Source organism: Pinus tabuliformis, chromosome J, assembly GCF_031772625.1.
Source record: "Pinus tabuliformis cultivar Carrire ecotype Pingquan chromosome J, CPIR1, whole genome shotgun sequence".
NCBI classification, from domain to species: domain Eukaryota; kingdom Viridiplantae; phylum Streptophyta; class Pinopsida; order Pinales; family Pinaceae; genus Pinus; species Pinus tabuliformis.
In genome coordinates, this window is record NC_142295.1 from 206,307,820 (window position 1) to 206,329,829 (window position 22,010).

Consider the following 22,010-nt stretch of genomic DNA (forward strand, 5'->3'; position numbering starts at 1 on the left):
TATTTCATTATGCAACTTTGTTTACAAGATGATATCTAAAACCCTTTCTAATAGAATTAAGAAGATTTTATCACCTCACATTTCTTTGGAGCAATTCGATTTCTTGTCAAACAGGCGAATCCAAGATGCCATTGCAATTGCGCAAGAGTGCATACATTCGATCAAGACAAGGAAACTAAAAGCATGTCTCATGAAGTTTGACCTCCGAAGGGCATTTGACTGTGTGGATTGGGAATTCCTCACACTGATTCTATATAAGATTGGCTTTAAGCATAGACACGTTCAATGGATTTTGGCCTGCATAACATTTGTGTCTATGGCAGTCCTCATCAATGGAGAGCCTTCCCAATTCTTCAAAACATACCGAGGCCTCATGCAAGGCTGAGCATTATTACCTCTTCTTTTTATATTCGTTATGCAAGCTCTCAGTAGAGGAATCAAGGCTAAAGCTGAAGCAGGGGCTATCGTGGGTTGCAATCTCACTAGAGGTTACAACATTTCCCACCTAATGTTTGTGGACGACGTGTTGTGTGCTGGAGAGGCCAAGCTCTTTGTGTGGGAAACTTTCCACAAGACTTTTGGGGATTTCAGCAAAGCTTCTGGCCTTATTATCAACCAAGAAAAAACAGAGTTGATAACCGATTCAGAGGATTCCTCGGTGATGATTGAAATTGCTGACATGTTTGGGGTCAAAATCATATCCATGTTTGGGGGATTCAAATATCTTGGATGCATATTAAAGCCTAACAAATACTCCATTTTGGACTGGGATTGGCTTATTTCCAAATTTAACAAAAAGTTGTCCGACTAGGATAAGAGGTCACTTTCCTTTGGCAGAAGAGTGATAATGATAAAGGTTGTTCTGATAAGCATTCTAGTTTACTGGATGCACCTCTTCCACATACCACAAGCTATTATTAACAAAATAGACTCCATCACCGCCAAGTTCCTTTGGTCTGGAGTTGGTGCTGTGCAGAAGTTTCATCTTACGGGACTGAAGAACATTGCCAGATCTATACAGAAAGGCGGATGGGGTATCATTGAATCCCATAGTTTTAATTTGGCCCTCCTGGTTGCAAGCATTTGGAGGCTATTCTTCGTGAAGGGGCCATGGAAAAATATTATGTTTGGGAAATATATCAAGCAGGAAAGCATGGAGGAGTGGATTGCAGCGGGGGTTCCTTCGGTTAGTAGTCCTTCAAAAATCTGGAGCAATTTCAAGCTTGCCATCCCTTAGCTTGCAATAATCTATGCTAGAGGGTGGGTAATGGGCTAAGAATAAAAGTGGGTCTGGATGCCATCAAAGGCCTCAATGGCAGCCACCTCCTCCCTATTTCAATCATCAATGACCTTAACTCACAGGGGCTAGATACTCTTGCTAGCTTGTGGGAGTGGTCCAAGCAGCGGGTGGTTGCTCATTCCTGGCCACATGCCTGACAGATCGGACTATCAGAGGAAATGGTGGTTGAATGGGAAAGGTATCACAACATGCTTTGCATGGCGGGCATTAATATCTCACAGAGGTCTGATGTGCTTGTGTGGGGCGGACACATTAGGAATGACTGGATTTCGGTCAAGGAAGCTTATGATCACATTACCTCCACATCCCAAGCATTGTCCTTCTCTAACATTACCTCTATGCTTTGGAAGTGGGAATCCCCCTTGAAGATCAAGTGTTTCTCGTGGTTGGCCATTCACAACCACATTCTAACTTGGGACAATCTACATAGAAGAGGCTTCTTTGGTCCTAGTTGGTGCTTCCTGTGTAGACAGGATTCTGAGGACTGCCTCCACCTTTTTATTCACTGCCCCTTTGCTATTGAGATTTGGGTAGGGGTGGCCACAATTTTGGGTGTCCCTCAGATCAATGATGCGTCCTCCATACACGAATGTTTCAGATTATGGAATTCCAGAGCTAAAGCCCATAGAACCCTTCCCCTCTATGTCCTTTGGGGGATTTGGCGTGCCAGGAATGCTCTAATTTTCAAAGGCAATCTGCTTGTGACTATGACTATTGCTCTAGACATTACGACTTGTTTCAAGAAAATTGGTCCTTGGACTCCAAAGCACTCTCTTCAGATTGTCTCATATGTCGATTTGTCTGACATTTTCCCTATTTGTTCCTTTGATGGTGCCTCCTCTGAAGGGAATTGTGGATGTAGAGTCTCGCTTCATTTGGACCCTGTTGTCCATTATCATTTCTCCTAGCATGGTGGTAGGGGGAACAACTACAGAGCCGAGTTGATTGCATTGTGGGGGGCTCTCCAATGCTCTTCTTGGCTGGGCATTGATAACTTTCTTATTTTTGGTGACTCCCTTGTCTTGATCAACTGGATTCAGGGTCGTTGCTCTCTTGAGGTTCCTGCTCTTTGCAATTGGATCCAGTTGATACGGAACATTCTCCCCACTTTCTCAGCTGTCTCCTTTCAACATGTATTTTAGGAGTAGAACATGGAGGTTGATGCACTCTCAAAAGTTGGTCTCTCCCTTTGCCCCGATTTATGTTATTTGAGAAGTTCTCTGCCAGTAGGGGTTGTGGTATGGGATCGTTTGAGTATTGACTCTCATCTTTGCTGCGGTGTTTTGGTATTTTTTTGCCGATATCTTTTTGGGTGGGGATCCCTGCAAACTCCCCTGTTTTTCTACTTTCTTTCACTTCTTCTGTGGTGGATCTGTCATATGGACAATCGAGTTGATTTACATGATCCAATGAATATGATCTAATATAATCCTATGAAAATGTAACTTTCTCTATTCCTAGAATGAAAGTCTGTTTCTTTCATTTGAAAATAAATAAATAATAATAATAACAACAATAATAATAATTAATAACATATATGTATGTATATATATATATATATATATATATATATATATATATATATATATATATATATATGCCACATGTATGTCATCATGACATTGAAAATCATGTTTTCTACAAAATCACTAAATCATACTGCCCGATGAAGCAAAACATCTTCAAAAAAATTCAAATATAGTTTCAACCAATTTTCATCACATTGTTGGATCACCTATAATATTGTGCACAATGGCCTTAAACTTTTTGTCAAGTTTTTAACAAGATGTAATAATACTTGTGCCCGTGTTAGAATCCTCTTGTCATGGTTTGAACTGAAAACAAAATTGCATACCAAAATAAAACTCACCAGAACATGTGAACAACTAAACATGTGATCAGAACAAACTACGACTAGAATATGTCTCGACATATGTCTCAGTCACCAAACTACATCCTAGAATGAACTACATACCAGAATTACACAGATATGTCTCCGCAATCGAACTATATACCAAAATTACATGGATATGTCTATGAAACCGAACTACATCTAGAATCCTAGGTTTCGATTTTGCGTCACATCACTTGAATCTGGTTAGCCTGAGATATATAGATACCATCCCAACAGTGCTTCAAAACGAATGGTTAATCTCCCCCAATGCTGCAATTCGAGAGCCTTGTTAGCCTCTGCCATAGCTAAAGCAACGATATTTGTTTGCATCCGCTACAAAGCCTTTCAAATGTGACCATCGAACTTGTAGAAGACAAATTGTTGCTCATTCTTTTGATTTAGCTTCCCTTCAAACCTCATTATGATACCATATTGATTTTTCTAAGGTTTTCTTAGTTGATAATTACTTCTATTAATTTAATCTTTTTCATATTTTTATTCATCATTAAGAAATTACACAAAATACATCAAAAATAACGAATAATAAAATGATTATAGTTGGAACATGGATAATTTCTGCTCTACAACCCTAATGGCCAGGTGGCCATGAGCTAGACGGTACCTTGCCCCAAAAAACTGCAGACTGTTGAAAAGTGGCAGACCCAGACACTAGGAATCAGAGGAGAATGACAGAGGAGGAGGGGGGGGGAGAGATCCCCTCCTATCGAGATGCGGTGGCAGGGGAATCATGCCGTAATACCTGTAACCAAAAGCAGGTGGGAGAAACAAAAAAGTCAGGACCAGTCCTTGGAGCGAGATGGCAGGCCAGCAGCAGAGGTAAATGTTTACCCTGTGCGATGGAGAAACCAAGATTCATCATACCGATGAACAAATTGGAGCAATACAGAAGTTATATGAAATACCATCGCTTATATGCAAGTTCATTGGAGTATGGCCAATGGAAAATGACCTCACCAAATGGATTCAACAAAAATGGCAACCTTGAGGCCATATCGAGCTAAAGCTGGGAGCAAGAGGCTTCTTCACGGTAATATTGGTTTGTTTATGAGATACTAGGAAGAATGATATGACCCAGACAAGGAAAAAAATTTGGCAGCCCCGGTGTGGGTTAGGTTATTTGGCCTCCCAATGGACTTTTGGGACCCAGAGATTCTAGAGGGCATAGGAAACACGATAGGCAGATTTGTCAAAATAGCAGAAACAACAAAAAAAGGAAGATACACATCATATGCTAGAATATGTGTTTACATGAATATTGCTGACCCCATCCCAGACACAGTCGAACTAGAATATCATGAAGAGGTTTGGCAGCAAACCCTAGACTACAAACATATCCCATTCAGATGTAGAAGATGTCATGAGTATGGCCACCTATTTAAGGAGTGCCCACTGAATATAGAAGAGGAAGAGTACAGGCATAAACAACAGAGGAAAAATCAAGAAGACAAGGACGGGTTTCAAGAAGTAAAAAGAAAAAGAAGACAAGCAAGAGAGAATACCAGTGGGGGGGGGGGGGAGGAAAGGAAAGCAGCTCGAACCAAGGTAAACTAAAACCTAAGAGGAAAGCCCAAAGCGAGTCAACAGAGAAGGAGGAGAAGGAAGACAGGGAGAAGATGGATAACACTACAATGGAAATAGATACAAGTAGGGGAGAAGAACTAAGCATGGAAGAAGAGGTGCTGAGGAAACTACTGAATGAATGGAGACATCTAGATGAGCGATTCATTCCAGAAGACCAAAAACGACTATACAGAGAAACATTCTAGCAGTATCAAGTGAAACAGGGGCAGGGGAAGGTGGAGATGGCAGAACAACTGGGGCTGCAATAGGACAACACCCAAGACTACCCTAACAAAACGAAAGGCGGAAAGAAAAGAGGTCGAAGAAACCTACAGGAATCTATACAGATTATGGGAGAAATGCTAGTGAATACAGGGAGGGTAGTACCGCTATCGGCAATATTCCACCAAATTAACCAAGTAACCCAATGATAATCACATCCTGGAATATAAGAGGCCTTAATAGTAAAGGCAAAACAAAGACACTTAGCGGATAGGCTAAGAAAAGAAAAACCTCAACTCATGCTGATACAAGAAACAAAAATCACAGGAGGGAGAATGGAGGAAATCCTAAATAAAATAAAACCAAAGTACGAATGCATGACTATAGATGCGAAAGGTAGTGCGGGAGGCATAACAATACTGTGGAACCCAACAGAGATCACAGTAGATTACTGGGTGGGCATGAAAAGAATCCTCACGGGGCGATTCCGGTTAATCAGAAACAAAGAATGGTTTCTAGTCTCTACAGTATATGGTCCTCATATTCCAGTGGAAAAAGGAAACTTCCTCCTTCAAATACAACAGCTAGGAAAACTCCATGAGGAGAAACTTTGGATGATAGCAGGGGACTTCAATTTGATAACATCAATAGAGGAGAAAAAAGGAGGTTTGCAAAGAGAAGAGTTAGAGATGGAGAGGTTTAGGGATCTTCAAGAAGATCTAAAATTTGTAGAAATCCTAACCATAAATGGAAAATATACGTGGAACAATAGAAGGGGAGGGAGCAGACAGATAGCCTCTAGGCTAGACAGATTCTTAGCAACAGAACACTTCATTGGCAAAGATATATTCTATGAAGCAACAATCCTTCCGTGTTTAGGGTCAGATCACTGGCCTATTAAACTCGAAATCGCAATGAACCAAAAGAACCAGAACAAACCCTTTAGGTTTGAGGCTTTCTGGCTAAGAGAAACTACCTTTATAGATAAAATGAAGGAATGGTGGAAAGGGACTGAGAATGTGATAGGAGGAAGAAACCAAATGCACACCTTTCAACTCAGACTAAAATACCTAAAAGGGAGGATAAAGAAGTGGAACAAAGAAGAATTTGGGAACATACAGAAGGAACAGGAGATACTTCAGATAAAGATGAAGCACATACAACAACAAATAATCGAGGAGGGAAGAAGTGAAGAGCTTGTAGAAGAGGAGGGACTGTTGATAAACAAATTGGAGGAAAGGAGACAACAAGAGGAAATCCTTTGGAAACAAAAATCAAGAATCCAATGGTTAAAAGAAGGAGAAAGAAATACGAAGTTCTTCCATAAAGCAATGGTACAACATAGACAACAGAACAAAATATTCTCCCTAATGGACCAGCAAGGCAATCGGCTCACTCAAAAGGAAGAAATGGAGAATCTGCTAGTTCAACATTTCAAAGGGCTTCTGACAGAACCAAATATTATAAGGGAGGATAACATTCACAAAATTAGTCAACATATCCCTAATCTAGTAAGTAGAGATCAGAACCTAGCTCTACTAAGAGTAATATCTAAAGCAGAGGTGGAAGAGGTAATTAAAAATATGGTGAAGAACAAAGCACGAGGGCCTGATGGATTTACCGCAGAATTCTTCTAAGCGACTTGGACCTTCATGAGTGAAGACTTAGTGAAACTTGTTGAGGAGTCCAGATGTACCAAAAGAATGCACCCGGCCCTGAACTCAACATTCCTAGCCCTGATCTCGAAGATAGAGCACTTGGAAGAACCACAAAGGTTCTGACCAATAGCCCTCTGCAATGTCATATACAAAATCTTAGCTACAATAATGGTTAACCGACTGAAACCCATACTACCTGGCTTGATATCCCAAGAGCAGACAGGGTTTGTCAAAGGCAGACAAATAACAGATGGCATAGTGGTGGCACAAGAAGCAATCCACTCCTTAAAAAAATAAAAAACCAAAGGAATGCTGGTAAAATTAGATTTGGCCAAAGCCTATGATAGACTGAACTGGGAGTATCTCCAAAAAATACTGAAGGCATTCAGCTTCGATGAAAGATGGATAAGTTGGGTAATGTCAATGGTAACCACTCCAGTTTTGTCAATTCTGCTTAACGGATCCCCTACAGAAGCTTTCAATGCTACCAGAGGGCTCAGGCAAGGTGACCCGTTATCGCCCTTCTTGTTTATCCTTGTAGCAGAAGGTCTAGGAAGATACATCAAAGCAAAAGTCTACAGTGAACAATATACGGGCCTAAGACTCTGGGGGAATGACCTTCCACTAACCCACCAACAATTTGTAGATGATGTAATGTTATACGGACAGGCAACACTCAAGGAAGCCAGAAAAATAATGGAAATCCTCACAGACTTCACAAGTGCCTCTGGGACTGAGATAAACAAAGAGAAGTCGGATATCTATTTCTTCAACACCCCAGCACCCTCCCAAGCTTTCCTAGCAAGATCCATGGGATTCAGAATAGGGAATTTCCCCACAAAGTATCTAGGTATCCAACTAAATGACCAGTAGAACAGAGTGGCCAATTGGAAAACCTTGATGGGAAAGATCCAATGGAAAATGCAAAACTGGACATTCAGAATGCTGAACATCCCAAGTCGCATAATACTATTAAAATCAGTACTACAGTCCATCCCGATATACCAACTAACCAGCCAAGCGACCCCTAAAATAGTCTGCCAGAAAATGGTAGACATGTTCAAAAAATTCTTATGGCAAGGACCCAACACGACAAAAAAATGGGCACTCCTATCCTGGAGCTAGCTCAGCAGATCCCTAAAAGGAGGAGGCCTTGGACTCCATGACCCCTACATTCTGAATCAGGTAATGGGAGCAAAGTTGTGGTGGAGATGGATACAGGGAGGGGTAGATCTTTGGAAAAAACTATGGGAGAGAAAATATGATATGCCCAGGTCCCTTGAAGGAAAGCTGAGAAGCCAAAACGATAAGAAAGGCTTTGCAATCTGGAATCTAGCCAGTGCCAACAGGGATCTGATCAGCAACCATAGCTTTTGGGAAGTCAGAGGAGGGGACAAAGCCAACTTCTGGGAAGAAGCGTGGCAACAGAGGGGAAAACTCAACAACCAATCACAGCTAGCAGAAATCCACCAATTCACCAATCTCCACGGGGGCAACACAGTACAAAACTACTGGTGCTTGGAACCAGAAGGATACTGGAGAAAGTGGAAACAACAACAGGATTGGCCAGAAGCACCAGAAATACCCCAATGGGAGCTTTATGACAAGGAAATGGCAACCAGGAAAATAGTGATAAAAGAAGGATCGGACATCCTAAGATGGGGCCACAGAATCAAAGGAATGTTTACAATAGGAGAAGGCTACCAATTAAAAGCAGAACACAATAGACATCCAGAAATAAATAAATGGGAAAGCATATGGAAAGTAAAAACATGGCCGAAGATAGCCTTCTTCGTCTGGATCCTGAGCCATGGGCGAGCATTAACATGGGACCAACTGCAAAAAAAAGGAATGCAAGGCCCATCGATATGTGTCCTCTGCCGAGAACAGGAAGAGACAATGGAGCACCTTACCAATGCTTGCAATTTCAGCGATAACCTGTGGAAACAACACCATCAAATTTTTGAAATTAGTGACAGGAATCCAAACAACATGCAAACAACAATAGAGAACTAGACGAAAAAATCGTACCAGAACACGATCCTGAACCGGGCCTAGAGACTCTCGCTAGGATTTGTCCTATGGAATATATGGAAAGAATGAAACAGACTGATCTTCAAGGACGAAGGTAGAGAAAAAGCAGAAAAATGGAACCAGATAATCCAAAACATCAAAGAGACTATTCTTACAGAGAATTGGTTCGAGGAGGACTGGAAAACTAACCCAAAGGAAGCAAAGATAATGACCCGTCTGAATGTAAAACCAAGCATGATGCATAAGCTTTCTAGGAAGCACCAAACCAACAAAGAGGAGGAAGTTAACCAATTCAGAAGACCACAGAAGGATTTCATCAAACTAAACTTCGACGGCGCTGCTAAAGGGAATCCTGGTGAGGCAGGGACAGGAGGAGTATTCAGAGACGACAGGGGGAGGACACTTAGAATCTACGCGATGGACTATGGCAATGCGACAAATAATGAAGCAGAGCTTCACGCCCTGAAAAAAGGACTGGAAATCACAATAAGAGAGAAATATAAAAAATTACAGGTTGAAGGTAATTCGAAAATGGCGATCAAAATAGTAAAAAAGCTACAGCAAGGAACTCAGTGGGAGAAGATCAACCGAAGTTGGAGAACTGCATGGTTGGTGCAGGAGATTAGCAAACTAACCAGACAGATAGACTACATCCTCCCCACACACGTACGAAGGAAAGGCAATGCAACAATTGACAACCTGGCAAATTGGGGAAGCAACCATGTAGGAAGAACTGTAGACATAAACGAGGAAGAGCTACATCAGATGGAGGAGATGGAAAACTTAGTAAAAATCCTGGAACAAGACAAGGAAGGGGAGGGGATCCCCCGATCGGGGTGTAACACAAGGGAGGAAGAGGGACTGGGGAGATGGGACCAGGAAGGGGGAGGAAGCGTCCAAGTGTGCGAAAGGACAGGCGAGGGAAATGGAGTGAGAGGACAGGGGCGAAGGCAAGTGGACAGGTAGGGCAGAGAAGGAACAACCCCTGAGAGAAGGAGGGTGGAGACGGATAAGGAGGACAACGAAGATGGCAAGGGGGTCAGCAGGAGGGCAGGCAGAAGGACAGCAACAAGTGGCAGGACAACAAGAGCAGTCGGGAGTAAGTGAGTGTTAATGCGAGGAGGTGGAAGTCAGGATAGAGGGTCACCATTCCAAGGTGACGACATAGGGATTAATGTAGGGAATGATGACAGATAGGTGGAAGCAAATGGAAAAGACAGAAAGGGGAGGGGAATTAATATGTCCCTTCAAAACACTGGATTCAAAGGCAGGCCAATGGGACAAAGACAAACATACAATGATTAGGCTAAAATATACGTCATAAAATACCCTCTATCACTTCCATTATTCTGTTGATTTCCTCTTCTTAGAGCTCTACAACCCCAAGGTTTGGGATGAAATGAAGGAACCAATGGAATGCCGAAAGGAAAAGCTGGCGCATCTAATTATGAAAGGCTAAAAAATCAAAAAATCTATTTCTATTTATTTATAGGAGGTGAAACGAAACCTAGCCCTAGAAATTCTTTTCAGAAAGGTGAAGGGTCGACAATTACCGTAATAAACACATCCCTTTATCCACTTTTTATATATCTGATTGCTTTCGTGAATTTTCTTTCTCTGGAGAACTGGTCCATGTCATCAGAAGGGGAGAAGGGCATAGAAATCACAACTGCATCCATTCCATGAAGAACCATTAAATGAGGAGAGTGACAGGTAGAGGTACAGATAGCAGTGGCGGCCAATCAACCCTACCAAATAATATAACTACCTTGAAAGCCTCAGTCAAGAGGGAGGGATATTCGACGAAAGCAGCGACAGAGAGAGAACCCCCTAGCCAAGAAAATCTGTAGTGATGGCACTAGACCCACTAATCCTTCTTCGAAACCTCTTGTTCACCCTACCAAAGTTGATGATTGGCCCTACCTGAGCATAGAATTCGACCTAGACCGTGCCTCATAACCTACTACTCCTCCTTATTGTTTCTCCTTGAGGTTCCACCGAAGGTTGATTATTTATGTTATCCGAGCTTCTCCTCCTACTGCCTCATTGAATGTTGGACCTGCCTCTTCAATCCTAGGGGATGAAAGTAGTTCTCATTCGAGACAAAACTAACATAACTAATGACGAATTTCTTTGGAGGAGCTTCTCTTCTTTTCCGGGGTGGGAGGGAGGAGATTATTCCAACCTTGAATCAGAAGACCTTCTTTTGGTCAATCAATCTGCCCAACTTCACTTCCCTACAATTGATTTCTCAATTGACATTGCCTTCTTATCCCCAAACCCACCCGGCCGCAGATCAATTCTTTCTGGAAGTCCTCCTTTTCCGGTCTGTAAACCTTCCTTCCATCTGCCCCGGCCTTCGAGAAGCTATAAAATCTACTCCCTTCCCATCGACCCAATTCCCAAACCAACAATGGCAGATGGAGACGGAAGGATAGCTACGATAAGAAGAGATGGGGAGGAGAACTGGATGGAGGTTCTCTTTCCCAGGTTTTGTGGGGGATGGAAGGTTAGTTTCTTCTTGGCAGAGGAGTTGGGCATGGATGGGAAAACAAAAGTTGTTTCAACCCACCCCGCCTTCCTTCCATCCATCCTTCCCTTTGGTCAATCAATCAATATTTTTGCCCTTATGGTTAATATGCCTATCCTACCAACTAGTAGGTTTATTTCCTTTCGTGAATCCTTCAACATCTGGCGGTGAGGTGTGTATCCGACTAATCGATTGGGAGCTCTAGGTCGATTGGACAGGTCTTCTGCTAGAAGTAGGGAACCTTAGCCTTTATTAGCTATTGTTCTTCTACTTCCTTCCCTCAATCAATCTTCTCAATTATTGAATGCGGCCCGGCTCCATGTATTTCTTGACAGAAGTGGTTTATTAACAACTGATTCTATTGCTTCTCTTTTCCGGTCCTCTCAATGGATAGAGGAGTGGATAGAGGAGAGGAAGAATAGAAGTGGGATGGTTGGTCTATTAGACATTCTTGTTCGAATAGGCTAGGCGATGAAGACTCATTCAGGAAAGGCCTGATACACCAAAAGGTAGGAGGAAGTGGTAGGAGAGGTAGGAAAATAGCTCACCACCCGATTGGTTGCTCATTCATTCATGCATGCATAATGACATATATAATATTTGGAATTACCGCTTTCTGATCAAAGCATATATAATATATGTAATTACGCTTTCTTATCAATGCATATATTATATATGTAATTATGCTTTATCATTAATCTTTCTTGGATTTTAGCAAATCCAAATTCCTCTCCTTAACAGTCGAGCCCTGCCAGGGGCATCCTCTCCCGTTGGTCGAGTCATGCTTACACATCCTATCCTTATCAGTGGAGTCATGCTTACGCATCCTCTCTCGTTGGTTGAGTCATGCTTACGCATCCTTGCCCTCAGAAGCGCAAGACCTTCGGACCTTCGGACCTTCAGGTAGATGGGTAGCTCTATTCGTTTGCAGTTAATGTGCGAAAAGCCTGTGATTGGGGAGAAATGGCGATCGTTTTGTTTGCTCCAGAGTGGGTTAGTTAAGGTGGTTTTCGTTCAGAGCGAAGGGATAAAGCGAAGACCCTCTGTTATGGTCAAATTGATTGGGATGAAAGGCGGAGAGAAGCGTTCGAAGACAATGCCTACGGGGGCAACACCGTAAAGAACCCATGGCAGGATTACCTGATCACTAAGTGCTTCTAGTCATTCTTTATATATGTAATTACGCAAAGGTCCTAATGATGGGTAAGCAGGTCGGGCTGGGCCTTCTTGAAGGAGGAAGTAAGGCATTCATTCATGAAACAGACAGGACCTTTCTTTCAGGAGCTTACCTAAGATCAGGACCTTGAGGGAATAAATAAAGGGCCAAGACCTTACCTTATAGCTAGCTCTTTGAGGGGAGGAAATCGATCTATAAAAATGGCATAATGACATATATAATATATGAATTGTCTGGGTTCATTACATATCTAATGAATGACTTGAAGAAATGGCAGAATCAGTGATCGAATATTCCCAATTTCATGGTTTGGGGCCAGGCCTCTCAATCTCTCCTTTGGGGTCGATATTTCAGGCTTGGCATGCATCTATTTCTCCCCTTTCAATCTCTCCTGGTGGGTCGATATTTCAAGGTCTGATACCACTTTCTCTGATCATGAAAGGCTCACCGAATTCGGGGTACTAAATCATATATAATATATGTCAGGAATTCCGCTACTAGCAAGAGCCTGAAAATAGCATATATAATAGATGAAATCTCTCCAGGCGGGTCGATATTTCAGGCCTGATACCACTTTCTCTGATTACGCTTTCCTGACAAACAACCATGAGCATGATCACCAAAAAATAGCATATATAATCTCTGCTCTTCGAGCAACTCTTGCTCCCCTTTCAATCTCTTAAGGTAGGTCGAGATTAAAAGGCCTGATACCGCATCGTATGAAATCTATTTTAGGAATTTCGCTACTGGAATGTGAGCAATTTCTTCATGCACAATGACATATATAGTAGGTTTGATGGTGGGATTTGGGCCATATATACATGTAAGAAATGACATATGCCCATATCAGTCATGAATGAGATCTATTATACAAGATGCATGACTTAAAGGCCGAGAGAAATAGCCAGCAATCCAAACAAGATCCAGCCGTACCAGAGCTGCTGAATGAAACCGCACAAGTCATCGATTCATCCCATCTAGTCCTCCCTCCAGCCATTTCAGCATTCCGGTCGCACCCCACCCACTTGGTCTGAGCTGCTTATAAAGCTCTGGGTATTATTTTGTTTTATGTTCGACCTGTTCTATTCACTCATTTATTATTCCGGGCTTCGCAGTAAAAAAAAACAATACTGTATGGGTTGTCTATTTGCGACCCAAAGCATGAAAATGCAAGTCAAGCTTGTTCCCATAAGGCAAGGGGGTTAGCATAAGAGGGTTAGGCAGGACAGAGAGCTACTCAGGAGTTAAGCAGGGCTTCTTATAGGCTTAGGCAGGTTAGGTCAAAACCTACCTCGAAACGCGCATTGAAATAAGAAAAGATTCGTGTTTGGGGGTTCCAGAGGCATATTCATCCATTGGGGTTGATAACTCGCTCCGCACCTCTAGTCAAATCGAATTTGTACCTGCATTTAAGGTTATTCCATCTATCTTCGATGCGTCTGGCTGCTGTATTGAATCTATAGGGCAGTTCCTACGCCATGATTCCTCCCATCCCACCACACAACGGTAGCATTGTCTCACTGGCTGAGTCAATATGACTGGTCAGTACCTAAGCAAGCAGCCGGTTAATAACTAAGTTTTGTTATGCAGCAGTTCAAGGTAAAGAGAACCAGATGGGAGGAGTAGGTCGTACCTTAAGTAAAGAGAAATAGGCATATCAAGGAGCGCAGCGGTAATGCGAGTAAGGTAAAGGTGCGCAAGCAATGTTCAAAGTGCCAACATGTTAGTGAAAAGTACCCACCCAAGGCTGGCACCTTCCTTCTATCCATCCAAGATAAGGGGTCTGGTTGTAGTTGATCAATAAAAAAAATAGGGCAATGCAAGAAAGAGGGTGGCTGTCCATAAGAAAGTCTTCAAGTGGAGAAAGTAAATAGTCCAGTTCAAAGTGCCAACCCAAGCCCTTCCCTTCCAATAATCTAAGTAGTCTGGCTTCCAAAAGGGGGGGCATTGAAACCAATCCATCCAATGATAGATAGATAGTTAGCTATCCAAAAGAAAGTCGTCTTGTAATAACCATTCCCTCGTGAAATGGTATAGTATTACCTTAAGTAAGTGTCTAGGTCTGAAAAAGCAAAAAAGTAAGCGTAGGCTATAAGTGGCCATAAGCAAATACTCCCTATCAAGTGCACCGACTCGTGGCATTGACTAGTGGAAAAGAATCCTGGCATGAGTGATCGACACTTGTATCGAGTACCGACATCAAATCTTGGATCGCCTCTTGGTATAGTGATCAACACCTGGATCGACTCTTGGATCGAGTGCATCGAGTGATCGACTGCATCAACTAACGGCTATAAGAAATGACCTTTAGGCAATGAGACTGGAGCGAGCTGCACTGATAACTAGCACTGGTGCACCGACCAGATTTTCTATCTGCACTGACAGGAGCATCATTCATGCACTGATGGACCCTAGCTTCATGCACCGACTAGAGCTTCGATGAGTAGAGATCATTCATGCAGTGAAAAGAGTTCTATCGCTAATGAGTAGCTGCACTGAGTAGAGCTTCTAGACAATGAATGCTTCCAGCCCAATCGAGTATCCAAGCCAAGCAGTGGATTAGCTCAGCCGAGTAGCCCAATTGAGCAGCCCAACTAAACCCGGTAGGCAAGTCAAGTATCCAATCCGAGTAGCCCCACCCATGATCCCATCTAATTTGAGTATCCAAGTCGAGTAGCCGAGTCTGAGTAACCAAGCCAAGTAAGTAGAGTATTTCTTCCCAGATTCGTGAGCCTAGCCAAGTGGGTGATCCTGGCCAAGTGGTAGTGAGCATCATAGGGGAATTGGTAGTGAGCATCGTAGGGTAAGTGGGAGGGATTAATGGGAATATCAATTGGGTTCGGTCGGGTAACAACCTGCCTGCATCGGGTAACATCCAATAGTGAACACAGGTAAGATCGATGCGGGTAACCTCCTTCCTCCAAGCACGTGTACTTTAGATAAAGGGATAGATGCCCTAAAAGTAAGTGACCAATCCATCTCACTCATAAGGTATTAATTCCATTATCCGTCCTTACGATTGGCTATCATCGAATCATTTATGCCCTCCTCCCTAGAATTCATGGAAGCATTAATCATGAAACACCTCCTCTTTCTAGTTGAATTATCACATACCCCTACATCGTCTCATCTACCCCACTAGAGTGCTATACCACAAAGAACCCCAAAAAAGGCCTAATTTCTCACTCTCTCTCTCTACGAGGTGACAGATATTGAAGTGTTCCGGATGGAAACAACAACTCAGATACCCATTGCCAAATTATGTCCAATCTCTAGCATCACAGAAGAAACGATTCCCCACACACCGCTATGCCCTCCATTCACTCAGGTATCCCTCCACTATCCTCTTATACTTTATCTGTCATTTTAGACAAGCAAGCCCTTCTATCTATCTTGCTTCCAGATAACACCACACCTCCTTGGATACTCCTATCATTCTCATGATCATGAAAAGTTCCATGACTCGTTATCATTAACCTCGGCTGGTGCTGTTCCACCATCATCATTCCCCCCTCCCCCACTTATTACATATACTTCCTTCCTTTCCTTCTTATTTACTGCTTCTTCGGCCTAATTCTTTACGGGGGACATCACGCGAGAATCTGACCTCGATCACCCTTCTTGATACGATGGATGAATGGATGGATGACCAGCGAAGTTCCGGATGACACCAAATGAAGATGACACTAGATGAGTGAGTGCCCCAGATGACACGACAACGAATTTCAATGGGTAATTCTGATGGACATAGACATGATGCCGCGTTTCCCGCTGGTGAGAGAAGTTCTGATTCTGATTCCGATGATTTGGGAGAGTGTTACAGATGACCCAACGAATTCCAAAGGATATAGGCGAGGAAATTCACTAATGAAAGATGGCGTTGCCCATCCAGAGTCATATTAGCCATACCACGCGTTGGAAATGGGGAAATTCATTAATGAAAGGTGGAAGCGATGACAAGAGCTTGCTCTCTGTTTAAGTTTCGGGGAAGAATTATTGTATTCTTGCAAAAAAGGGCTCACCCCATCCATCAGTTTGGGGTGGGTAATTCCATCCGATGAACAGAGAGAGGTAGTTTTCCTCCCCATGAGTTGATTATATTTCTTTTTTCCTTTCTTTCCTTCGGCTATAGCTCTTGCTAGTCGATGGTAACACCCAACTAGAATAGGTAGTCATCTCCTTCTGAACTCAACTACTATCCTGGATGGCCAGCAAGAATGGAGGATTATGGTTCTAGTCGAGCCCAACTATATGGATTATGGGAGAGTAGTCCAATTAGAGGATGATCTCCCTCAACTATTTAGAGGAGATTAGGTGGCTGGAGGATGAGATCGAGATTGAGTTCCAACCAAGATTGATGCAAGGATGGGAACTCCATAATTTGATGGAGGATGGGTAATTCAACTAGAGGATATCAACTCCATTGAGTTCCAACTCCAATGCAAGGGGACTAATGCAAATATCCATCCATACGTTATATCAGCCAAACGACAAATCAGAGAACAAACAGTTAGACTTCACCCCCGGTTGAAGGAGTGCACCCCCGAGGGAGGAGACGAGAACCGGAGAGAGGAAAGGTGGCCAAACAACTACGTTGCAGCCTGTGGACAAAAGCGGAGCCACTCCTGTAAGTTAGTATATTTATCCTCTGGCCCCTAGCTTCGTAAGGCATAAGATGAATTTCTGCATTAATATAGGAAATTTGTTCAGGAGAAGGTATGAGTCTGGTAGGGAGGCACCCAGGAATTCCTGGGATCTTGGTTGGCCGAAAACTGTAGAATGGGTAATGAAAATCCTGGGGAGTAAGCTAGGAAGGGAGGGAATAGATTCCAGGAAGGGAAAGGTTTCCACCACAACAAATTCTCGAAACGAAATAAGGAAGAGTGAGACTATAAGGATCCTCATTGGAAACTCTGAGAGAAAACCAAAAGAAAAAAGGAAAAACCTCGGAGAGTAAGTAGAACCGAGAAAAGAGGGAAATAGAGAAACAAAAGACCTCTAGGGGTGGAAACAAATAGGGTTAGCATTATGAGGGAAAACATATCCATGACCATGACTCCTTGCGATGCGAGAAACAACAAACCAACCTACCCTAGAGGCGAACCTAAGCGGACGCCTCGAACGGGCTTTTTAAGTGATGTTTGTTGCCGCGGGGGAAAAACTTCAAGAGCAGTAAGAATGGAAAGAACCCATAGCTATGAGAGGATTGGGGAAATTCTAAAAGAAATCTGGAAGAGCATAAGTTCTGGCACTAAAAGGGATAACAAAAGGGACACAGGTAAAAGGGAAATTGTTTTGTTTTATTATTATCAAACTGATAATCGTAATGGTTATGTGATAGGTCTCACCTCACACCACGCCCAGCACAGTGAGGAAGACAGTGAACAAAAAGAAGCAGCTAGCAGCAGGCATGCAGACAACATGGTGACTAGGAAGGGCAAGAGAGACAAAAAGATGGCAGAGGGAGCAAGCGGCTCGAACAAAGAGCAAAGAAAGAAAGGGAGAAAGTCAGGATGTGAACATATGAAAACCCTCATTGATGCCTACATGGCAAGGAACCCACCAGACATCAGAGCCCAAATTGCTGGATGGGAGCGAGAACTAAACGACAATATAAGGAACCAAGACATCCCCATGGAGGAGTGGGAGAGTATGGTTCCAAATCCAGGGAACTCTCGAGGACGACACTCCCTCTTCAGACAGACAATACAACAGTATTGGGTCATGAAGAATGTGGTGGCATGGGCCATGACCCTTAATCGGGAACAAGCAACTAGCAGAGGACCAGAGGTAAAGGAGGACACCAAGGAAAAGGATCCTGTCAGGGCAGAACTCCTCAGGGAGATTGCAACAATCCAGATACAAACTTATAGAAACAACTTGGCTTTGGGAAGAATTGAGCAAACACTTCAAGACATGAAGAGGAGTGAGATGCTTGGCTCCAGTGCCAAAGCGCTAGCCCCAGTAATATCCTCGGATGAGAATTGAAGCAGAGGTCCAGTACATTTTTGATAAAATTTTGATGAACAATTTTTTACTTGTTTAATTTGAACAGTAGTATAGATAGTAAAGACAATGTTGCTAGATGGATAGAGAAAGACCTTTTCAAATTTTGGACAAGGTTTAATGCAGACAGGTGGCTATCTGGTTTCCTTCGGGCAGGTAAGCCACTTGGAGCAAATGGAAGTTCTGATTTTTGAATAGTTAATATAAATAGAGGAAGCATCACCAAGTTTACAGAGAAAAAAAAAAAAGACATCAATAATAGAAATTTTTATGACACTAGAGTCATAAAGAGACAGTTAAACAAGAGACACAAATATTTTACTCTGGGAAAACCCAACAACCTTTTCCTTAGAAAAATTATTTAGTTAAACAAGAGATACATCTAATCTTTTCAATCAAGCCTAGTCAAACAAAGGTAAATAGTCTCACAAATTTGGTTTGCCCAAAAGAGATTCATTTTGCCAAAGATGGTCTTCCCATAAAATTTTGTTCTGTCTACAAGATGATTCATTTTTCCCAGATGATGATCTATCCATAAACTCAACTTGTTATCTTTCTTCTCCTTTGCTTGAACAAAAGAGTAAGTATGTTGAAGAGTGATCTGAATTGCTAGTTGGAAGAGGACAAAATGACTTTATATAGTCATGCAAGGAGCTCGAATAGGTGTTAGTAAAGGGCCAGGCTAACTTGATCATTAGGAGGGTCGACTTAATCTTTTGGAGATAAAATTTTAATTTTGAAAATTCAAATTTCCCTCCTTTGAATCCGACATGAAAAACCATATTTATGTTTATTATTTCACATATAATTATGAGGGTTAAATATGATTATGAAGATTGACTATAGCTACAAAATTCAACACTCCCTCTTAGGTAGGGAGGTATTCATAATGACTATCGAGATGTTCTTTTGTTGAAAAAATTCTCTAACAATAGGTTAAAACCACTCATCATTTATCATCAACATCAACATCACTCGATTACCATAATCCTGGTCAACAACTTTGACCCATGGTAAATCAACAACATCAACTAGTCACCATGATTATGGTCAACACCTTTGACCCATGGTACATCATTAACATCAACTAGTCACCATAATTATGATCAACATCTTTGACCCATGGTATACAGACTAGTCTTGGTTCACCATAATTTTGGTCAATATCTTTGACCCATGGTGAAACCCTAGGGACACACTCAATTCATTTGAGTAATTATTTTCCCAATCCTAAAGGCCTCAGTCAATCCACTCGAGTAATTCTAGTCATGATGCTAAAAGGAAACCACTCAACCTTATGGTTGAGTAACTATGGGCCTCTATTGTGGACCATTCACCCTAATCCTGGTCAACATACTTGACCCAGGGAGAATTATTGTCCCTGAGGCTAGAACTTCAATACTCCCTTTTGTTGGGTGTGTGTTATATTCTTTGCACGACCAACATAGGTGGGTTCAGGGCAACACCCCAAAATAATTTTTTAGGAGGTTTTGCGCATGGTGGTTTTGCCCATGGGTTTTTGTACATCTAGTCAAAGGAACTACGATTATATTCTAATCCAGGGTCAATGGATTAGGGATTTATAAATACTTCAACATGTATATAATGTATTGTAACATTGAAAAAAATATAATGAAAAATCAATTTTGTTTTCTTAATTTTTGGTTCAAAGAAAATAATATGTGTATATTTTATGTTCTTGCCATTGTGTATACTTTGTTTTTTAAGAACTCAATTGCAGGTATTATATGTATAGGGTTAACACACACACACACACACACATATTAAAAAAATTGGGAAAGTCGTTGTACTTATCCATACAAACATCGTTATACGACGATTTTGAGGCCTTTGCATCTGTATGGACAATGGATTAATCTTATCAGTTAAGAATCTAAGTAGATAATATTGCAACATAGTGCAAAGGACAAGACAACAACGACACTTAGTGGTGGCAAGTGGATGACTGGACAATGGTGACATAGGGATGGGACAGTGGTAGACACAAGTGGAAAATGACATGGGATAGGCATAGGTCGAAGATCAACATGGGAGAACGGGGAAGTGATAGGCGAGTATGACGGTGAGTAGCATGGGTCAAAGGAATGATAATAGACACGAAGCTGGTATTGTATGTATGGATGTACGATTGAGCAGAGACCGATAACATAACTCTATTACCAATGTAATAAACATATATAAACATATGGATTTATTTATTGATAAATTCATAAAATGATGAATATTATGACGGGGACCTCCATTATAAATACCTAGGCGGGGTCCCTTCCACAAATAGACGTGTCTATTTGATGAGACACATTTTTCATTAACTAATTAATTATTTATTACATTTACAATGGTCTTTTTAATCCTCTTCAATTTTCTTACTTTCAAGATCTATTTGAGAATTATTTGAAGTAGAAATCCCAAGCTTTCTGGGATCAAAAGTTTGTAAGAATAAAAAATTGGGTTTTCAGCTTAGAGGGGATTTGACCCTAAAATTTAGGAGTGTTTTCCAGATTTTCATACCTCTTGGAATACTTAGTGTTTTGAAGTGATAATAGGCTCATTAAAAAGATATTTCTAAGTGCCAACACTTCCAACTTATAGCCATACTTTATCTACACATTTTTTAGGCTGGTGGGTGGCCCCAAAGTGGGCCCTAACTTGTTGGTTTATGCAATTTTTTGAATAATTACATATTTGTAGCTCCAAAAAAACAAGAAAAAGAGTTCTTTTCAGACACCTACTAAGAGCATAATTAAGGGTAATCATCTCCAAGTTGGTAAGGGTTGTCTTCATGAAAAAAAAAAAAAAAAAAACTTTTGTGAATCATTTAACTCTTATTGTTTAAATTTATTAAACCACTATGGTAGTATATAAGAAGCTATGGTTTCAGTTATTTGTTATGTCAACATGGAAATGTTGAAGTATAATGTTGTGATGATGTTTCATGATATTAGACATTAATGATGCCATGCATATGTGGTGCTTATTTATTTATTTTGTTATGATAATGATGTTGCGTGCTTATGATGAATATGATATGCATGATGTGGCATATGTATTATGATGCTATGAAATGAGGTTATATTTACATGTGGATCCATTTATTATGTGATGTCATGATATATCTTTGATATAAATACGTTAATGTTATAAGTAATCCATTGGTTGTATGTTGAGATGTGGTGATTGACAGGAAATCCACAATGGGCCAAGAGGGTTGGTTATTTGATAATCTTGTGGGAGCCCATACCTGAGAGGTAGAATACAAAATACCATACGGGTTGGGGACATACTCAATCAACACTACATATGCCAGTGGTTCCTTTGTCTTGTATAACTCTTGAGGGGCTATGGGACCATATTGAGGAGGCCAAGTGCTTGATATTGGATTGGGATGTCGAAGTTTGGAGGGGTGTAAGGACTTCGACGCCTAGGGTTGTGCACATTAGTGAGTGTGGAGGGAGTGAGCTACCCTTTCGAGATGCCTAGAGTACTACTGCATGGAATTCTAATTTGGGTGTCTACCTTGGGACGGATGAGGTCTAAGCTGGGCACGAGCCTTGGGCTATGGTACAAACCAATGAGGCTTTATGCTT